This window comes from Corythoichthys intestinalis, chromosome 19 (genome assembly GCF_030265065.1).
Source record: "Corythoichthys intestinalis isolate RoL2023-P3 chromosome 19, ASM3026506v1, whole genome shotgun sequence".
NCBI classification, from domain to species: Eukaryota; Metazoa; Chordata; class Actinopteri; order Syngnathiformes; family Syngnathidae; genus Corythoichthys; species Corythoichthys intestinalis.
Genome location: NC_080413.1, coordinates 15,079,778 through 15,100,721, shown reverse-complemented (window position 1 = coordinate 15,100,721; position 20,944 = coordinate 15,079,778). Strand labels below are relative to the sequence as shown.

At 40.1% G+C, this 20,944-nt stretch overlaps 2 protein-coding genes across 5 annotated transcripts in view; one reads left to right on the top strand and one right to left on the bottom strand.

The window, feature by feature from the left end:
- LOC130907320 (F-box only protein 30-like) overlaps window positions 1-14,272 on the bottom strand; it is a 40,481-nt gene extending 26,209 nt beyond the window's left edge. For 2 of the 3 annotated variants that reach the window (XM_057822246.1, XM_057822249.1), the window contains exon 1: window positions 14,106-14,272. The gene's annotated coding sequence lies outside the window, so the exon portion shown is untranslated. Of the gene's footprint in view, window positions 1-12,025; window positions 12,198-14,105 lie in introns of those variants that run through there. The other variant, XM_057822248.1, reaches the window with a different exon arrangement.
- The window catches only part of grm1a (glutamate receptor, metabotropic 1a), an 82,678-nt gene that overhangs the window by 16,845 nt on the left and 44,889 nt on the right, over window positions 1-20,944 (top strand). The gene's annotated exons all lie outside the window — the stretch shown is intronic.

Sequence of the window (20,944 nt, the reverse complement as noted above, 5' to 3'; positions counted from 1 at the left end):
AAACCAACCTATTGTGGTAAAACAACAAAATTGCAATAACTGCATTAACCATCAAAGTGAAGTCTAACTGTAACTATAGTCTTGAAACAAATCTGAATTAAGGAAAAACATTGTAATAAAATAATGCAAACTGGTTAAACTTGAGAGAGTAGCTGAGATCTGTCATGACAGAACATCGCTTCAATGATATCTGGCGCCATCTAGCGTCGTGAATGGGTATAACGTCTAGACCGCAAATATAAGACGACCCCCACTTTTTCAGTCTTATTTCAATGCAAAAAACACCGTCTTATATTCGGGCCAATACGGTAATCCCTTAACTCCTGCACTGATGTAGGTAAATTAACAGAATATTGAAGAATTTTAGTGACAATTGTTTGGTGTTAGGTAAAAAAATAATGGTTCGTAGAAATCTTAGAAACTGTTCTTAGAATACCCAGAGCAGGACCGTGCAGAGGACAATGGAGGGGCATGTGCTCATAGATCAAAAGGGGCACAAGAAGAAGTTTTTACTACACCTTACAACGCCATAACTTCCATTTTAACCAGCTTTACATTATAATTGGCTGTGACTGTGTCAGACTTTTATTGGGAGGGGGGAATTGTGAATAGAAATCAACACTGTCATCAACACTTTTTGTCTGTGACCCAGTCAGTCTTTGCCTCTTTTCTTCTTTCAACCTCGACATCAAAACTTCCTTCTTCATCTGAGAACAAACCACATCAGGTGGTCACTGAGCCCCCAGCAGCAGTTTTTTTATGGCGGCTTAGCGGCGCGCAGACGCCTTTTTTTATTTTATTTTATTTTTTAAGTTGTTTTCGGTGTTCAAGTCAAGTACTCGGTGGTGTGCCTGTACAGTTGGCCAGCATACACATACGCACCCCCCAAAAAAAAGCCCAGTCAAAAGGGGCACTTTGGGCATGTAGGGGCAAAGGGGCAGGTGCTCAAGCACCCTCCGCCCCTCCCCCTCTGCACGTGCCTGACCTAGAGGGAGGCCTCAAAAAGTCACTCACTTTGTTTTTCTACGTCTTCTTGGTAAGGATACTAACTAAAATGGCTACTCTTTAGTTATTTATGAATTCAGAATGGAATACGGTCGGCAGGATGCTCAGTGCCTGACTTTTTTTTTTTTTTTTTTTTTTTGTGTCCGGCTTGTTATTAATTCCGGATTGATTAATTGGGGACTTGTTATTAGTTATTTCAGTTAACCTAAAGATAATAGTATTGCATTACATCTTGTTTCGGTACCAGGTTGCCGTAGTTCATTTGAACCAATGTTGTTTTTGGCAGCCCTTTTAAATTTCGTCTTCGTCTTTTGGATAATAATACTTCTTAGTTTTAGTCATATTTTTGTCATCTCAAAATGTGTTTGTCTTCAACTAGTTTTTGCTGACGACAACCCAAGACTAATTTTGCGTAGTTTTAGTCGACGTTTACTAAAAATGTTTTCGTCTGTAAAATTAAAAATTTTTTACTCCAAAAATAAATAGAGCACATATCGTAGCGTCAACAAGGACGACACCAACTTGGTGATAAAACGCACTCAGCCGAAAAACTGGACGCCATGAAGAGTGTGTAAAATAAGTTGTCCGAGAGTTTAAGAGGACGCTCACCGTTAGCATTAGGCTAATGCTATCGCGAATGCAATGCTAATGCTACAATACAAGTTACGTTTAGTGTGTGATGATCACTCGGCTCAGAGCTTTAAAGGCTAAAGCAACATTGCCTATTCTCTCTGGGCAAGATAAGAAAACAAATCTTACCGTGTGTGCAAGCCTTCAGAGGAGACACTGGCGAGTTGGAGGTGGGAGCGCAGCACATCACATGAGTGACACAACCAGTCACTGCTACGATCCAGGCTAACCACATATGTCATTCATTGTAAACGTGATGGAAACTTTTTTGCATTTTTGTCTCGTTTTCATTTCGTCAGACGAAAACTGGCATTCATCTCGTTATGTTTTAGTCTCCCCAAAACATGTTTTTAGCTCATTATCGTCTTGTCATCGTCATGGAAAAAGTGTTCGTTGACGAAATATTTGTGTTATCGTCATTGTTGACGAATACAACACTGATTTGAACTTGTTAATCATGGTTAAAAATTGCATGGGGATGCTTTGCTATGTTGGGTTGGTAAACATTCTGCTGATTTTTGGCATTTATAGGTCACTTCTTGTTTATTTTGGCTCTCTTAGGCTAGGTTCATACTGCAGGTCTTAATTCACAATTCCGATTTTTTTGTCATATCTGTTTGTTTGGCGTGCCCGTTCACTGCGTTTGTCCTTCGAGCCCGTTCAAGTATTATGCATGCACACTAATTCGCAGTAAACTGACTCGCAAAACAAATAATTACACACTGTGCGTGCACGACGTGCACGTCAGTTTGCCCCAACTTGGCCATGTAAGCAATACTGAAATATTGCTCATTTGGCACACAGTAAGAAAGGGAGCATTATCAGGCCTGTACTTTTCTTCATTGTATTTTTTTATGACTGTGGTCAAGCCTGCCTCCTGTGGTAAAAGCCAAGTTCAAGCTAGGCGCTAATGCTAATGAACAGCTACATCGCTACCGTCTTGTGTACTACTCTCGCTCTTTGTTGACGTAATTTCTATTAGAATCCCGATTTGGGAGACTTGACAGACCGCTGCCAAATTCCCAAAAAATGTGGCCCAGATCGGATTTAAAACACATACGAAAGTGACCCAGGTCGGATTTAGAATGGTCCATTTATATGCGACTTGTCCCATTCAGACCGTCAAGTTAATGCGTCACTCGAGTCGGAAAAACACGAAAAAAATCAGATTTGTGCATTAAGACCTGCAGTATGAACCTAGCCTTGTTGTTGATTTTGGGGCCTTTGCAGTCATTTTCTTTTTATATTTGCATCACTACTGGTTGATTTTGGGGCATTTTTTGGCCAATTCCTGTTCATTTTTTTTAACCAATGCATTAGCATAGAGCGTAATGATAACAGCACTTTCAGACTTCTGTACAAACGTAACATCACTGCAGTTAACTTTTAAACCCCTGGAGAAAAATTAACCCTTTCATACTATGTCGACAGGTTTTTACATTATTGAAAACTGTTGTTCCACAAGGCTCACTACTAAGTCCCCAGAGTTTTCCTAAAATTGTAGTTTTATTTAACATATTATATGGAAGTGCACAGATAAGATATTTTTCGAAAGATATTTTGGAGTAATATAGCAAATAAACTTTATAATATTACGTTTTTTTAGGGGGTGAGGGGGGGTAATCGATACAAAGGTTCTGAAAAACAGTGCATTGCGCGCCTATAATCCAAATAGAACCTCTCGTCTTGAGCATATCCACAAGGAGGTGAGATTACAAAAAGGAGCATGAGTGCTGCTATTCTGTCTCTCTGTTTATGTTGTACAACTTATATTTAATTCATCCCCGCATGTTTAAATTGCCGGCATTGGAAAGGCACTCATTCTTTTTCCATTGCGGCTTTTGAATTATCCATAGTGACGACACTCTCCGGTTATGAGTTCCTTTGCCGGAGTCCTCTTTTTCTCTTGCATCTATTGGAGATGGGCGGGAGTGTAGAGAGTGGTGTTGGAGGGGAGTGGGAAGTGGGTCTATAGTTTAGCTTTTTGTGGATGGTCTCTACGGATGGGCGACATGCTCGCTTCTGGGTCACAGAAAGAGAGAGAAAATAACATAAGAGATCTGAGTTGTGTGTGGAGACATATTTTCTGGTTTGAACGCTACTGGTTCTATTGCTCCAGTTAAGATGAAAGCTTTAATACATTCCCTGCCATTGGCGGCGATAGATGTCTAATCCATTTTGACTGGGAGGAGCTAATGAGGCGAAATGGATTTGACGTCTGTCGTTGTAAATGGGAGCTAATGAGTTAAGAAGAAGGAGTGGTGGTAAGAAATGGAGGACAGGTTTCCAACTCGAGGCCTGGGTGCAAATCTGGCCCACAATGAAATTGTACAATAACTTCGTTTCTCACTAAAACAAAATGTAGATAAAACCTTTTGTAGTCCTCAATGAATGAATGAGGGCGACAGGAATCAGAGAATATTAATAATATTAATTTTTTTCTTTATTTTTACATTTTTATTTAAAACTATGAATACATTTGAACAAAATAATCAGAGAATATTTATGTAATAATATTTATTTTTTTCTTTATTTTAAAATTTTTATTTAAAGCTATGAATACATTTGAACAAAATAAAGAATCAGAATATTTATGTAATAATATTTATTTATTTATTTTTACATTTTTATTTAAAACTATGAAAACATTTGAACAAAAGTATACAGTATAAACTGTTAAAAAATAACTAAAAGATATTTAGTATTTCTATTAAGAGTCGTGCAGAATCAAATTTACTCCATGACAGCAAAATTCTCCTAACCTATGATAGCCCAAAAACCAATAGATAACTGAGTAATCAAATATTCAGCATCAGTGCGATTCAATACTTATAATTTATAACAACTCTATGAAAGACATACACCTTATCGGCCTGCAAAATCCACATATAAGTCGCATTGGACTATAAAGCCGCAGGGTTCAGAGCGGAGGGAAAAAGCGGCTTATAGTCCGAAAATTAGGGTATACAAATGAACAATAAAAATGGAAAAAATATAAATATAAAAATATTTTTAAATTAAAAACAAATTACAAAAATAAATAAATAAGAATAAAATTACTCCTGAAGGAAAAGAGTCGATTTTTCCTTGTCACAGATTGTTTTATCCTTACAACCAACAGGAGATGATGACACAGAATTCAGGAATAAAAAAAGAACAAAGAATTTACACTTGAAGAAAAGACATGACATCCGGTACCGGGAAAAAGAAGGTGCTCCCAGCCTCTCTGTGCATAGCCCTTTTCTACCCTTCTAACTAGGGAGGTTCTCTCCCTTCCCCCATCTTGCTAGCACCAGGAAATAGTTTCCAGATGTGCCACTATTCAATGGCATACACTGAACAAAGGACAAAGAACTTGAATGAATGAATGAATTTATTGTCATTGTCATCATCATCAAAATCATTGACAGTTTCAGAGTGTGGAATTTTACCCGAAGGAAAGACGAAGACAGACAAGGAAAGACGGGCAGATGCTTATCGAAACCCGTCCCCCATGAGCCCGGGACACACAAACAGCATATTGTGTATCAGTCCAGTCATAATCTTCACATTTCGTTGAAAAGTCATTGATTGCCATGGATTTTCACATATTTCACATATTCAAGTGGGTTCATTGTATCAGTTGATGTCCAAGTAGGTGTAGGGAGGGAAAGCCGGGGGTGCTATGGAGGCTCGCGTCTGCTGTATCCGCTTCAGAAGATTAGTCATCATCCTCTCTTACCCGGTTTGCTCAAGCGAGTCTCTCGTGATCACGTAGCTCCGTGATTTTTGTGACCATTTGAGCGGCGGCATCACTTAGCGCTGCTTGTTCCTTCGTCACCTGTGACAATTTGTCGCCGTTGTGACGAGCAACCTCCAATATCTCGTTGAGTTGATTCTTCATCCTCATCGAGAATCGGCGAACCCAGACGGCACCAAGAAGCAACAGGAAGGCAAGAGCCATCAGAGAGCCGAAGATGAAGAGGTCCTCGACGTCCTCAATCTGGAGAGACGTTAAGCATAATGGCCTCCATTTTCCCCGGGCACCCTCCACATAACCAGACGTTAAGGTGTTGGCTGGACATGGGCGTTGGCTAGGTGTCGGTCTCATCGTAGAAAATATTTTATCCATAGAACTCAATGCCCAATCTACAAGTTCCATTTTGTAGCAGGTCAAACACGGCACTCTCGTTGCAATGGCAGCTCAGTAATGCGATTTTGCTGAAGGGCATATCCTAAGAGCAAGTGTTATGTCTTATTCTCTGACCCTGACATTTAAGCATCCTTTGCTGTGAGAAGCTCTTATCTGTGATGTGTGTGCGTTCTGAAGTTATGACAGATTTTGGTCAATGTACTGTTTTATTATATTTTGTTTGTACATTTTTTTGAAGTAACTTAATGAATTTATATTCGTTAGCGCTGCATCACATGTATTCCATAGGCGAGCCCCAGTGTTTACAATCGAGAACGATTTCATTGTAGTCCTAATGGTCTGATAGGAAAACAGTCTGTTTCCTCTCAGGTCGTAGGAGGATTCTTTTCGGTGGAACAATGCTTGCAGGTTAGTCAGGAGACTGTTTGTGTTGGCCTTATACATCATTTGAGCTATTTTGTAGTTAACCAGGTCATGAAATTTTAATAGCTTGCAATAACTTGTCTTATGATGGAGAATGCAATGTCCACTTATGATTATAGTGAATAAATGGAAATATATTTCTATACTCCTTAAACCCCTTTTAAAACTGAAAATTGCAAGTAATTGAAAAACAATAATAACAATGAAAAATAAGAAAATATTTACCATTAAGGGACTCCAAAACCAAGTTTTTTTTTTGGACAATTTTAAGTAGAAATGTCTCAAAACAATTGACTATCATTCAAACAATGACTATCAAAATAGTTGTCAATATATTTCATCAGCTATTTGGCATCTATTAATTAATTAATCCTAGCAGCTTTAATTGGAAGACATACGCGCACTCAGAAGGAAACCATATCTAAAATGACGAGTTTGTCACCCCGAAATCGAAATCGGGCCGTAATCAAGAATGTCCGTGTTGGGAGGCCTTGGCAGATGTCTTTGCTCTAATTAGTGTTTTTCCACGTTTTACAGTTTCCTTTCTGCTCATAAACAAAACTGAAGCTATATTCTCCTGCTTGGCTGTTGGCTACTGCGACCATATCTCAGGAGCTTGTGGTGACAAAGCAGTTACGACCCAAGTAGATGAGCGCATTTTATTTGTTTTTTTATAGCCGGTGGGAGACATTCACATTGTGGCTCAATGCAGCCAGCAAATAAGCTGCGTGCAAAGCGCTTTTGGAGAGCTTTTGTTTTCCGCCGTCGGGCGCCAGGCTGCTCTTCAGACGAGAGCCAGGTGTGCCAGGTGCTCGACCCGCACGCATTCAGCGCACGACCCACGGACCGCTCAGAAGCACGCAGTACATCCACTCTGCTCCGGAGTGTCTCTTGTCTTTTCCCTTTGTGGGATCTCGTTCAACATTTTGGTTCTGGTGTTTGCCGGTGTTTTTATAGAAATATATTGTCACGCAGTTGAGATTATTCGCCTTTAATAGGGCACTCGTTTAAGTGCTAGTGATTTAAAAATAAAATCAACTTTTTTGTTGGTGGGGACTACAACCGTTTGTTTCTCATGGAAATGTCCCAAAATCAAGTGATTAAAAAAATGCCCTGAAATCAACTGAAATTGATCCAAAATCAACAGTCCCCTGGAAATAACCCAAAACCAACTCATATTGACCTGTGAATGACACAGAATCAATAGGAAGCAAGTTAGAAAAGACTCAAAATTAACTGCAATTAACCCAAACTGCAAGGGCATAGGTTTGGTCTCAACATTGGTAGGGACAATATAACAGCATAACCTGCATGTACACTTTTTGCTCAGGATGTGACATTAATAAGACCAAACAGATTGGGTGAATGGGGGGCAGGGCTACATTTCTCACAAATATGAACCTAATATTAGGATAGGCTAAATCAGGGGTGCTCATTACGTCGATCACGCGAGTGTGGGTAGCTCGTGGCCTCCAAAACAAAAAAAATAGGGCTGTCAAACGATTAAAAATTTTCATCGAGTTAATTACAGCTTAAAAATTAATTAATCGTAATTAATCGCAATTCAAACCATCTCTAAAATATGCCATAATTTTCTGTAAATTATTGTTGGAATGGAAAATAAGACACAAGACAGATATATACATTCAACATACGATACATAAGTACTGTATTTCTTTATTATAATAATAAATCAACCAGACGGCATTAACATTATTAACATTCTGTTAAATCGATCCATGGATAGAAAGACTTGTAGTTCTTAAAAGATAAATGTTAGTGCAAGTTATAGAAATTTTATATTAAAACCCCTCTTAATGTTTTCGTTTTAAATGAAATTTTCAATCAAAAAATAAACTAGTAGCTCGCAATTGTTGATGTCAATAAGTACACAATGCTCATGGGTGCTGAAACCCATAAAATCAGTCGCACCCAAGCGCCAGCAGAGGGCGACAAAACACCAAAAAGCACAAGTAACAAGTGGACATTACACTGTGCTGTCATTTTAATCTGTTTGAGCGGGGCATGTGCGTTAAATGCGTCAAATATTTTAACGTGATTAATTAGAAAAATTAATTACTGCCCGTTAACGCGATAATTTAAAAACTTTTTTTTTAAATGTACATAGTTAATTATTGATTATGTTGTGTGTATGTTGTGTTGTATAAGCAACATATGAGGTCATACAGCACCCATCTCTCTGTAAGCAGCTTCTTGCTAATGTTTTTCTGGTTCTATAGTTTCCAGCAGAGTTCACTACATTTTTCACAGTTTAATTACCATTAACAGTAGAAAACACAAACAGTAGAAGACTTCTCTCTAAGCTGCTTCCTACTCGAGTTTTGCAAGTTAGCAATTTCACACAGTTTAATGTTATGCTAACTCTGATGCAGGTCGGACTTTCAGTAGCAAAATTAGTGGTGTGTTTCACACCTCCACAACATTGGTGTCTTTTTGAATAACTTACACAAGCTGCTGCTGGCCGAAAAATAACTTGTAATATCTCTCCTCTTCAAAGGGGGCGGAGGAGGCGGCCTGTTGTCGACATGTATTTCTGTTGGAGCTGTGTGAGTGTGAGTTGGGGGGGGGGGGGGGTCCAAGTCATCAGCCAATCAAACGTGCATTTGAAGGGGGGGGGGGGGGGGGGAATACACCAGCTGATTCAGCAAGTGAAAAGGGGGTAAATGTAAGTTTGAACATAATGAAAATAATTCACTTAATAATGGAAGGGTCGATTCTATCCTTAAAACATATGGGAAGACAATCTAAATTACCTGTATAACTGAACTCATTATATAATGCATATAAGATTGCTTAAAGGTTGGTGGGGACAATTTGAGCATGCTGAAAAGTGGCTAGTGTTATGTCCCTACCGTCCCTATGCAAACATGCGCCCTTGCCAAACTGAACAGGAAATATCCCGAGACTGACACTAAATCAACACGAAGTACCACTAAATATGTGAAAATAAACAAGAAATGAACCAAAATGGACAGGGAGTTACCCAGAATAACTATGAAGTGTACGAAAATCAATAGGGGGTAATGCAAAAATGCCCCAAAATAAACAGCACATGACCAAAACTAAAAGGTAGTGACCCAGAAATCCCCCAAAAATGAGCACAGCAAAAATTGACAGAAAGAAATTTCAAAAAATTAACAAGAAGTTACCTGAAATTGGACCAAAATCAAAAGGAAGTGGCCCAGAAGACTCAAAATCAACAAGAAGTGACCCACATTCAACAAAGTTTACCAAAATCATGAGGAGGTGACACAAAAATGACCTGGAAATCCCCGAAAATCAGCACGAACTGACCTAAAGTCAACAGGAAGTGACCCAAAATGAGCAGGAAGTATCCTAAGACTGACCCAAAATCAATAGGTAATGACCGTTAAATATGACAAAATGAACAGGACATGAACCACAATCAACAGGAAGTGACCTGCAAATGCCACAAAATTAACAGGAAGTGACTCAAACCCAACAGGAAGTGACGCATAAATGTCCCAAAATCAACAGGAAACGACTAGCAGAACAAAGCATCCCTATGCAATGTCTCCCAGGCATTTTCTTGTTCACTTAGTGTTTGTGAACATATTATCAATTTATGAATGCATCTATTAATATAAATTATGTTTATGATGAGTAATAAAGCATAATTATGTAATAATAATCAATGCTATTAAAGTTTAAACTTTGTTAAATTACCAAAAATAGTCACTTGCCCTATGAAAGGTTAATCCCTACTGAAATCGACATAGTGATAAAGATGATGGATGGGCCGAATGCAAATATATTCCACTTCACACTTTCCGATAAAATCAATAGACAACGTGCCAAATTGCGTCCGGTGTAAAATGTCTCCCACGTGAAGTCTAATGAAGTGTGCCTGTCTTCGGCAGGAATACATTATGATTTGTTGCTTTCGTTAGAACGCCTCATCTGCTTCATTACGGAGACAAATTGTTTGGCGTCGACATCAATGGAATACATATTTACAATGGACCATCCATTTATCACACTAAAAAAATGATACATAAAACAGCAGAAGGTGAATTGACTTTTAGGAGGAGATGTCTCCTGGACGGAGCAGACAGGGAGGCTTGGGATGTTCTCTGGTTGTCACATAACTATTTATAGAGATCTCATTTAACTCACTGACTGCCATAGACAGGGGTAGACGTCTAATCAGTGTTGTTTTTGGCAGCCCTTTTCTGGTTTTTGAAATGTAAATAAACCAATCTATTGTGATAAAACAACAAAATTGCAATAAGTGCATTAACCATCAAAGTGAAGTCTAACTGTAACTGTAGTCTTGAAACACACAGCGAATCATTTGACTCCTGCTGAGGTACATTATTTTCAATTAATTATACCCACCTGGACGGCACAAACTGTTCGTAAAAGAAGTTGTCCAACAGTTTAAGAGGAGTCCGCCGTTGGCATTAGCCTAACGCGAATGCTATGCTAACTTTACAAGTTACATTTAGTGTGGAATTATCACTCAGCACAGACCTTTAAAGTCTAAAGCAACACTGCATATTCTCTATGGCCAAGAAAACAAATCTTACCGTGTGTGCAAGTCTGCATGGAGACTGGAGAAGACACACTGTTGAATCGGGTAGGGAGGCGGGCGCAGTGCGTCACGAGTGGCACAACCAGACACTGCTATGAAGCAGGCTAACTAAACATAAAATTTCACATATTGTGAACATGTGACGAAAACCATTGCGCGTTTTCGTCCCGTTCTCATCTCGTCAGACAAAAACTGGCATTGGTCTCGTTATGTTTTAGTCTACCAAAACGCGAGTTTAGCTCATTATCGTCTCGTCATCATCATTAAAAGAAAATGTTCGTTGACAAAATATTTGCGTTGTTTTCATCGTTGAAGAAAACAATGCGTCCAATCCATTTTGACTGGGAGGGGCGGTAGCGTGTCCCCTCATCCCATCCCTGAAGGGCGGTTGATGGGGGCGCGGATGGTCTGGGGGACCACCATGGATCCCGGGGGGATGACGGCTGCCCACTTGCTGGCGCTGCGGGAGGAGGGATGGCCTGTGCTGGCTCGTCCCCCCCAGTTGGAGGCCCTGAGGCGGCTCCCGTACGGCGTTTCCACCTGTCTGCAGAACTATCACGTGTCTGATGGGATTCACACATGACTAGGTGCAATTAGCCACACTCAATTAGAGAAACTCTGTGTCAGGATTAGCGATCAGGCAGCATAGAATCGGATGCCAACATGTCCACACTCATAAGGGATTCACATAAATACTGGGTTCTACACCTCATATGGCTGATTTGTGTACACTTTACCCCTTCCAATCACTTATCTTTCTGACTCTCCCCTCCGCCCCCTCTTTCTCCTTGGTCATCACCCCCCCACCCCCTTGTGTCAACCAGAAATACAACTAGCTAACTATAGCACCAACATATTCATCATTAGGGTAGCCATTTGAAGTATTTCATGTTGTTGGAAAAAAAAAGGTTTCAGGTTTTTTTTCAGAGCATTTTCTGAAATACACGCAGGCACACTCACACATTAGGCTATACTGCTCTAACTCTTATGCCAATTAAAAATTTTAGATTTTATGATGACAGTAATGACACAGAGTAAAGCAAGCACATGCAGAAAAATAGTTGTGGCCATTAAACGGTCGTGTCATAGGCTACACTGTTGGATTATACTTTATGCTGAATACTGAGCTGATCCATTGTAAATTGTACCATCAGAGAAGTCACACAAACCCAGAGATACAAAAGAACACGACATACTGATCGCTAGGTGCAGTCCGTGCCAAAGGCACTGCTCCCGCATCCACAATTTATGAAATGTACCGTCAAACTGATGTAGGTGGCTCGTCGTCCTTCTCAAATCCAAAATAGTTCCAGACCACCAGCGTCCAGTTCTTTCTTCACATTATGAGAGTCGACTAATGCTATACTAGCCGTTTCACTATTATCCGACTCCCATCACGTTCACTTGTAGCGTTTGCGTACCAGTTGATAGCAACGTACTTCTGTTTGATTTTAGCCACGTGACTTCAAACGTAAGGACTGGCTGTACAGTCTTATAGGGGAATGAGCATAGCCGAACAACAGTCAAAGTGGGCTGAAAAGGCCGAACAACACACAGTCGAAGTGGGGTGAAAAGACTTTTAGATTTCGTTTCATTAAAAAAATCATTTATTGACATGGTCAAAATTACGTTGGTCATCTTGAACCATCTCGTTAACGGTAAATTTTCGATAAACCACTGCTGTAGAAGCAGAAATCATGTTTTCAGTTCCATGTCTGTCTGTGTGTTCATGATAATTTAAGAACGACTAAATGGATTCTTATCAAGCTTCCAGGATATGTTTATAATATGAAACGAAAGAGGTGATTAAATGTTTGAGCTCAAAGGTCACAAAGGTCAGAAAAGGAATTTCTGGTTAATTTATAATTTTATTTTATTCAAATGACCAAAAATAGTCAAATAGTCATGGTCTTGTGGTCTGTTGGACATTTTGTGTACAAACTAACAAAATTCAGCATGCCACATGATTAGCTAAATATATTTTTCAACTGTAGTTATTGTTTCGGAATTATATTTTTGGTATGTGAAAGGGATGTGAAGATATGTGAATTATTTTCTGGGTTTTGTATCAATGGTTCAATCAATAGTTGGATTAAAAAAAAAAAAAAAGATTAATCACTCAAACAAATTTTGAACTCAATAACGGTGCATTCACATTAGATCACAACAATAACTCAACACCTGTGTCTTTTTAACGGACGTATTTACAGATGCGGGAAAAAATGATGCTGGGTAAATAGCTGGCTAGTTCATTATTATGATGATAATAGTAGCTTGTTTTCATCGCATTATTAATAGCTTTTGGGCCATTGAATTTCTGTAACCTGGGCGATATGCTTACATATCCTGACACGCCAATTGGCAGAGTACAGATGGCCATTGACCTCTATTACATAATCTAACAACAACACCAGGCTAACAAAAAGAACCTTTCATAACAGCATTCACATCCAACGGGTGCCTTTGTTTTCCTTTTGCTTTGTTCTTGTTTGCTTTGGAGTTTTGAAGCACTTGCAGCCAACCCTGGTAAAATTTGTTTCATTTTGCTCCTATTTTAGAATTCCCTTCATTTTTGGGGCCTTTTTTTGTTCTTTTTTGGCGTTTCCTAAGTGCACGATTAACACCAACAATCCTACGTAGTGTCGCGCTCGCTAATGTGCGATGAGTCCTTCCTCCCGTCGACTATTCTTAAATGTTCATTCGCCACCTACTCAATTATCCCAGCACGTTGGCAAGCGATACCACAGCTTCTTGTCTCCGCTCGCCCTCCGAAAGCGTCGACAAGCAGCAGTCGTTTTTGGTTTATCATCCTGAGTGGCGGCGCGGAGTCGAACTCTGTCACGCCCGCTCCGAGGCGCTTATTACTAAACATCATTTGCATAAGCTGCTTTTCTACATGTAACACTATAATTTCAGCACACGCGGGATCTCCTTCCCAAACGTTCTTCTTCTGCCCTCGACGTGTATCAATGTTCTAGTTGTACCTTTTTGTAGCGCACTACTTTGACACTACACACCATTGGCAGGGGTGTAAGTGTCATTTTAGGAGAGCAACGAAAGCTGCCAACATGTATTGTGTGTTTGTCATAAATCATAACATAGCCGAGTTCTTGCTCTGAGCTTGAATACATGAAATATTCCAGAATGAGACAGAAAGGGAGAGTGGTAGCATGATGCATTTAGCGTCCTCTTTCCCTGCCATCTTCAAAGCTTTTATCTCCTCAACATCTAATGAGAAGCAAGCACAGGATGTGGAATTGCACCCAGAGACTTAACCAAAGTGGTTTGGCAAATGAAGATGTCCTGTATTGTGCCGAGCTATTCGCATTCTTAACCTACCTGTTTAGCAGTGACGGATGCGGATCTTTCAATGAAGGGAAGTTCAAAGTGTAGTATCTGCCTGTGAGTGCTTTGTGATGGTGGAAGGGCTCAGCGAAGCCCACTGCTCGGTAGGGAAAGAAACTAGAGTGCCAGAAGTCAAGTATCAAACACAAGTAGCTACAACAGAAAAAGAGGAGAGGCGGAGCGGCCAGACGAGCCCCTCCCATTGCCCATAGACTCCACAGACACACAGTGTCCGATGGGCGGGATAAACCCAGCCTTTAGCCAATGACTCGTCTCGTTTCACAGCGTCCACACTGTTTAACCCTTTAAAGTGCATGTGACACAAAAAACATGTTTATTTCATAATACATGCGGTATTTTATGCTCCTGAATGATATGGACCGCTTGGATCTGTGTGGAAGCAATCGCTATATTTATTTAGTTTTTTGAATCCCGCGCCATGAAAATGAGTGACTTCCGGTTTCGGTCTTGCATTGAGGAGGAGGGCGCTGTGACGTGTACGGTAGAAGACGTCCTCTTCACTATACAGCGTACTGTTGTGTATGAGGACGAAGGATTCAGCTGATTTTGCAGATTAATACGTTTATTTTTCGCATCACACCAGCCAAACGGCTGCAGAAAATTTATTCTGTAAGAGGGAGAGGCGTATGCGCCTTTTTGGACTTTCAAAAGGTTCCCATTCGCCGTGGATTAGAGATGTCCTGATCGATCGGGTCCGATCACGTCATTTTCAAAGTATCGGAATCAGCAATATAATATCGGCCATGCCTTTTTTTAATATATAAATTAATTCAATCTGTTGTGACGCTGTCTTACCCTCAAAGAGAGATAAAAACCGGCATTAATTGAGCAGAGTGAATTTGGGTAGCCTTTGAATCTGTTTCCCATTTAATTGAAACCTTGCAAACTTTCTTCCTGCTATTAGACAAGTCATGGGAAGCAATGTGGGGAAGAAAGATGGTAATAAATCATTGTCTAGCAATTAATACTTATTTCCTAAAGCACAGATGCTATATCCATTGTTAGCATGACTCACAGTCATGGTTTTACTTCCCATCATGGTTCCACTTTCCCATCATGCCTTGGGGCATGCTGCAGTATCTGAACTGAAAGCTCAACAAATACACTAGATGGCAGTATTTAGTCACAATACACAAAGTCCCAAGTCTTTCTATCGGTGGATCCCTCTCACAGAAAGAATGTTAATAATGTAAATGCCATCTTGAGGATTTATTGTCATAATAAACAAATACAGTACTTATGTACTGTATGTTGAATGTATATATTCGTCCGAGTTTTATTCATTTTTTTCTTAATGCATTGCCAACATGTATATGATCGGGAAAAATTATCGGGAATGATCGGAATTGAATCGGGAGCCAAAAAAAGCAATCAGATCGGGAAATATCGGGATCGGCAGATACTCAAACTAAAACGATCGGATCGGGAGCAAAAAAACATGATCGGAACAACCCTACGTGGATATTTACTGTGGGACCATTGGGCATACGAGGAAGTGAGTAAACATCTTGTTTTGTATTATGTCAAATATAAATACAGCGATTACAAAGTAAACACTACAAACTTTCTTTAAATAAAGGACTACTTACGTTTGATCATTGATAGGCATGTAAAAAGCTCTCCTCATGCACGTTATAGCAGCACGTTAGCTGCAAAACAACTGCCGCCACCCTCCTCCGGGGAACGAACTGTAAATTGCTCTCCGCCGGGCGGTTTGCCGATCCGCGAAGACAATCGACAACCCAGTCATCATGTCAAATAATCCAGGCTAGTTATGTGTGATTTTCCACGTGGAAGACTTTGAAACATCACTCGGTTCGGGTTAGCATGTCGGCTAGCTGTCACGCCTTTTGGTTTGTTTACATTCTCCAAAGCCGGGGAAGGGAAATTACATGTGTCCGATTTAGGTGTCATAAAATATCGTTCGGGAGGTGCGACAGTAAAGGTGAAGTCGACAGTTTTGACCATTATGGAGTAATTTTGCCATGTCGTTCTGAATAAATGCATTTTTATGATTTCATATTCCATTTAGCACAAGACTGTTATTTGTCATGACCATGCCATTTATTTAGCAATTGGGGAAAATACTTGGATAAAAAGAATATCCTCTAAAAATATTGAAGCAAAGAGACAGAAACAATGACATTTTGCAGCTCTCGTCGTCGCGTTTTCCTCGTTGTGAATAGTTCCCCCTCTACGGGCTGACTGGTCCTTCTCAAGCCATTTATATAGCTATTGGGGGGAAATACTTGGATAAAAAGAATATCCTGCAAAAATATTGGAGTAGAGAGACTGAAACAATGACATTTTGTGGCTCTCTTCGTCGCGTTTTCCTCGTTGTGAATAATTCCCCCTCAATGGGCTGAATAGTAAAACCGATGAGCCCAGTCTACCACTGACGTCATCCACCTGTTGGGGACGCTAAAGCCTTATAATGGTAGGCGTGGCTAACCGGCAGATTCAAAGACTAATTTCTCGTCATCTGTGCTTTGCTAAATTGTTGTATATCGTCGAATCGTCTCAAAATATGATTCTAATTCACATAATAATGCCATATAAGACTTTTTTTCTCATGTCGTATGCTCTTTAACACCTAAGCCTATTTTGGCCGAATTTGCATGCCTTTGATGTTGCCTTTATATTTCAAAGAAAAAACTGTTCACAATGGCCAAGTTGGGTCCCTTTTTCAGGATACCTTGAACTTCATGTCCAAACTGTTGTTTTCTTCACTGACAAACTTTAATCCACATTTTGGACCCAAAAAGACAAAAAAAATCCCAAAATCTTTTTTCAAAATTTGTAATGTTCAAGTCCCACTGACAACCAAACATGCTCGACCAACCGTTTTGAAGCTTGATAATATTTATTTAACTTGCTAGGATAAACATTCAATAGAAAAACATATGATTGAATAGTTTTATGTTTGACAATTCAACACAAACAGCAGCTATGGTCATAGGCGTTTTTGGCCTTCACATATACTATGGTCAAAACATGTTATATACAGTGCAAAATAGTGAGATTTTTTTAAAATATATTATCCAACACAAAAAGGGTTTGGAGGATATCTCTTTGTGAAGTTAGGTATTGTACACATCACCTTATCGAAGGTATATACTGTATGTACATGCAATCAAGCTTCTCGAACACACATCTATATAAAAATTGAAAAGATTCATAGTGAAGAAAAAATAACAAACGTTGAAAAAAAAGTATTTTCAAAAATATTGACAAGTAGTTCAGTTCAATTCAAATTTTTTTAAGTATGCGACCCAATAGTTTTTTTTTTTTTTTTTTTTGCACACTCAATAAAGTTTGTTTTTGAACATGTCACTAAGCTGCGTCACATACAACGTCACACAGCCTGCTCATCCGCCGTTTGCGCTCTGCTGTCACTTCTACTCGCCGAGACGCCGACTGATCCGAGGAAAACAATGATAAATAGAGCTCATCCTATTCCTTGAGTTGATGAAATAATGCATTAGCTTGCGCTAAATTTACTTTTCGATTCATTCTGCACGTTTCAAAGTCGCTCGCTCAATCCAGCCGGCCGTTGCTTGCTACGCGTGTCTCCTTTCCCTTAGTTGGCGCCTTGCTCGTCAATTTATTAAAAATGTTCACATTAGGTTCGTCCTTCTTGACATCACAACGGCTCTTGGGATATGTAGTCTTTTGTGCTGCTTTCGGTTTTGAAAAAAGGACAAGAAATGATGGAAATATGGAGATAGACACATGGTCCATGCAGCGTGTCAATGCATATTTATGAGTGCAATAATACTATAAAACTCAAATGACATTATCTCCCGTTTTACTTGGTCGATTGACATCAAATAAAAACTGGTGTGGACATCAACTTCCGTACTTTCAAACGAGAGCAACCAGGGGCACGTGGGTGACGTAATTACAGCGTTACGAGGCTTCAAAGATGATATGTGTAAATGTGTCGCATCCGACACATTCGGTGTTAAAGGGTTAAAGCAGTGGTCCCCAACCTTTTGTTTTACCTCCAATGGTGAAAGGTTTCTTGGCTTTAGCAATACGGTTCGCCATGAGGTACGATGCTCTCGGTGCATTTGCTTTTGTTGCCTCGTTTGCTAGCGTTTAGCCACATATTATGCAGAAAAGGTTGTAGGCTCCTCTTCTGGCTCAGCAGGTGGCCCTTTCCCCCGCAAAAAATAGCTGTCCTAAGACGTCGCCGCCCGCAGCGCACATCCAACAGCAGCTAACGTTGCTGTTTACATTGACTGGGCTGCAAACACCCCAGTAAGGGCGGCCAACCACAAGAGGGCGACATATACACATCTGTACTTGGATTAGTATAGCTGTGTCAAGAGGTAAATGCCAGATTGCGGTTGTTAACAAATGATTAATTATTTCTCTGCAGCCTGGTAGCAAATGCGCCACAGACCGATACTGGTGTTCTGCCAAAATCTCCTACATCGACGAAACGTCCCACATTAGTCGAATTTGACACCTAAAGTACTACCGAGCGCTCTAAACTTGTTTTGTTTCGATGCATGCAGGCAGAACGTACTAAAAAAATGCCTTAATACTTAAATGTAGTTATATCAAATAAGGACGGTTTAAATACGTACGTGACTAGTGTGGTCAACTGCTTCAAAGCTAACACAAAAAAACACAATGTTTAAAAGAATTATAGGGTAAAACAATCAAAAAGTATCTTTGAGGCAATGAAAAGGTTGTAAAAAACGAAATAAAAAAAAACAAAAATAGTGAGTACTCGCCGCTTCTAACCGATGTGCGCATGCGTGTGGATGGTTGCGCATGTGTGCGGATTGTTGCGCAAGCACGGTAAGCATTGTGTAGGACGTTTCGCCGCGTAGTAAGGAATGGCTGAACACCGGTCCATAGCCTGGTGGTTGGGGATCCCTGGTTTAAAGGACTGTGAAGCTTTGCATATGAATGAAAAGCAAGCCGCATCGTAACCAGTGATATGAAGCTAATTCTGAACAAAAGTTGAGAGCGTTGTAGCACATATATAGTCTAATGACATGAACACACAACAGTATACAGGTACATTTGATCATTTCATCATATTTTTTGACATTGTAGGGGAAGCTGAGCTTTGTTTGCAGTCTTAGAGCAATCACCACTGCTGTTTAGATAGCAACATGAAATTAATTAGAATTTTTAAAGCATTGGTGTCAAATTTGCACCCTGCTGGATAATTGTAGCTCCCAGGATAGTATTTCGTGGCCCTTTATTTGACATACAAGTTAAGTGGTTGTGCAGCCTGCGTGTTTTTGCCCTGGGCTTTATTTATTTATTAATTCATTCATTTTTCATTTTTTTAAAATCACAGTACAAACTAGCATAGCTTAGGTTAACTTAGACAAAGTTATCCAATCTTCGTGATGAATAAAAATTGAGAACATGAACAGTTGTTCAAGTTCATGTACACCGTTCATGTACTCAGTTGCTATTAATAAAGATGGCTGTGTTGTTTGTACTTTATTCTTTGTTGATATTAGAAACCTTTTTTTCACGATACTTTTATGTTGCACACACTCACCCAGACTATTTACTGATAATGATTCTGATGATACTGATTTTGGGACGCTTACTTTAAAAGGTTTGCATTCAGTATTAAGGCCGAGTTATACTTCCGCGTCAGACCTGCGCCGTCAAGGAAGACCCGAGTTGCGACCCTGCGCCGTAGCCTGACGCACTCCTCTCGAATTTTCTAACCTTCGCGTCGCGTAGACGCGTATGACGTGGCAGAAACGGACTGTGATTGGTCCGCTCAGACTGTTGTTTCCGGTTCAGCACGAGATCACCGCCATTGTAGAATAGAATCAAACATTATTTTCTACACGCAAAAATGTACCAAGCCGACGCGAGTATCATCGAAGAGCAAGTCTCGTCCAGACATTATTGTGATTGCCAAATGGCAAGGTCGGCAACTGAAAAAAAATGGAAGAACCACCGAGACGCGTGTCTTCGGAATAGAGTGGCCACACGAAGCGGTGACCCAGTGGCCAAAAACTGCCAACTTTTTATCACTTTATGTCGTATTTTTGGTTGGTGCACTTCATCATTTATTGTGTACATATGTTTGCTATGAGTCTGTGACTTATTTACGTGTCACACTTCAAGTATATGAAGAATAAAGCACAGATTTGTTGTCAAAAGAGTTGTTTTGATCTTTAATTTTCAATAACACACAGTTCACACACGATACATCATCACTGATTGAGAGTGCCTCGGTGCTTTTTACGATAACGTTAAAATCAAGGCTCCCAAAGCAGTTTGGGAAGTTCCATAGATGCCAGAAATCTGCTATGGCTTCCCACTGGCTGGTTGTAGGACACGGCAAACAAATCGGGCTGGAGGGCTTTGCAGACCTTGAACGCAGTGCTCGACGCCAGTTTGAAGCTAGCCGCCACAGCTAGCTCTCTCCACCCGAGTCTAAAACTCTCTGTGCGGCATCAAAAGTCGGCCAGACCGCCTCGAAACAGTCTTCTGCGTTGCCTGCCCCTCAATATTTGTATGTTCAATATTTATTCAATGTTGATGAGCAGAATATTTACTTTCAAGAGTTCCATCTTGCATTGTTTATTTTTTCTCCCTTAAACTAGACTAGCGGAAGTCAACAAGCATGTCCCAAAACCGTACAAACATAACGCCACACCCCTCTAGTGGCTTGGTGGTGAATTACAGAGCAACGCGTTCCCTCACCGCAGAACTATCGAATGTCGAATGACGCCGTAGTCGCTGCACCGTCACCGCAACACGGGAGTATAACTCAGGCTTTAGTGTAGTACTAAGATTTATCGCCCAAATATAGTTCA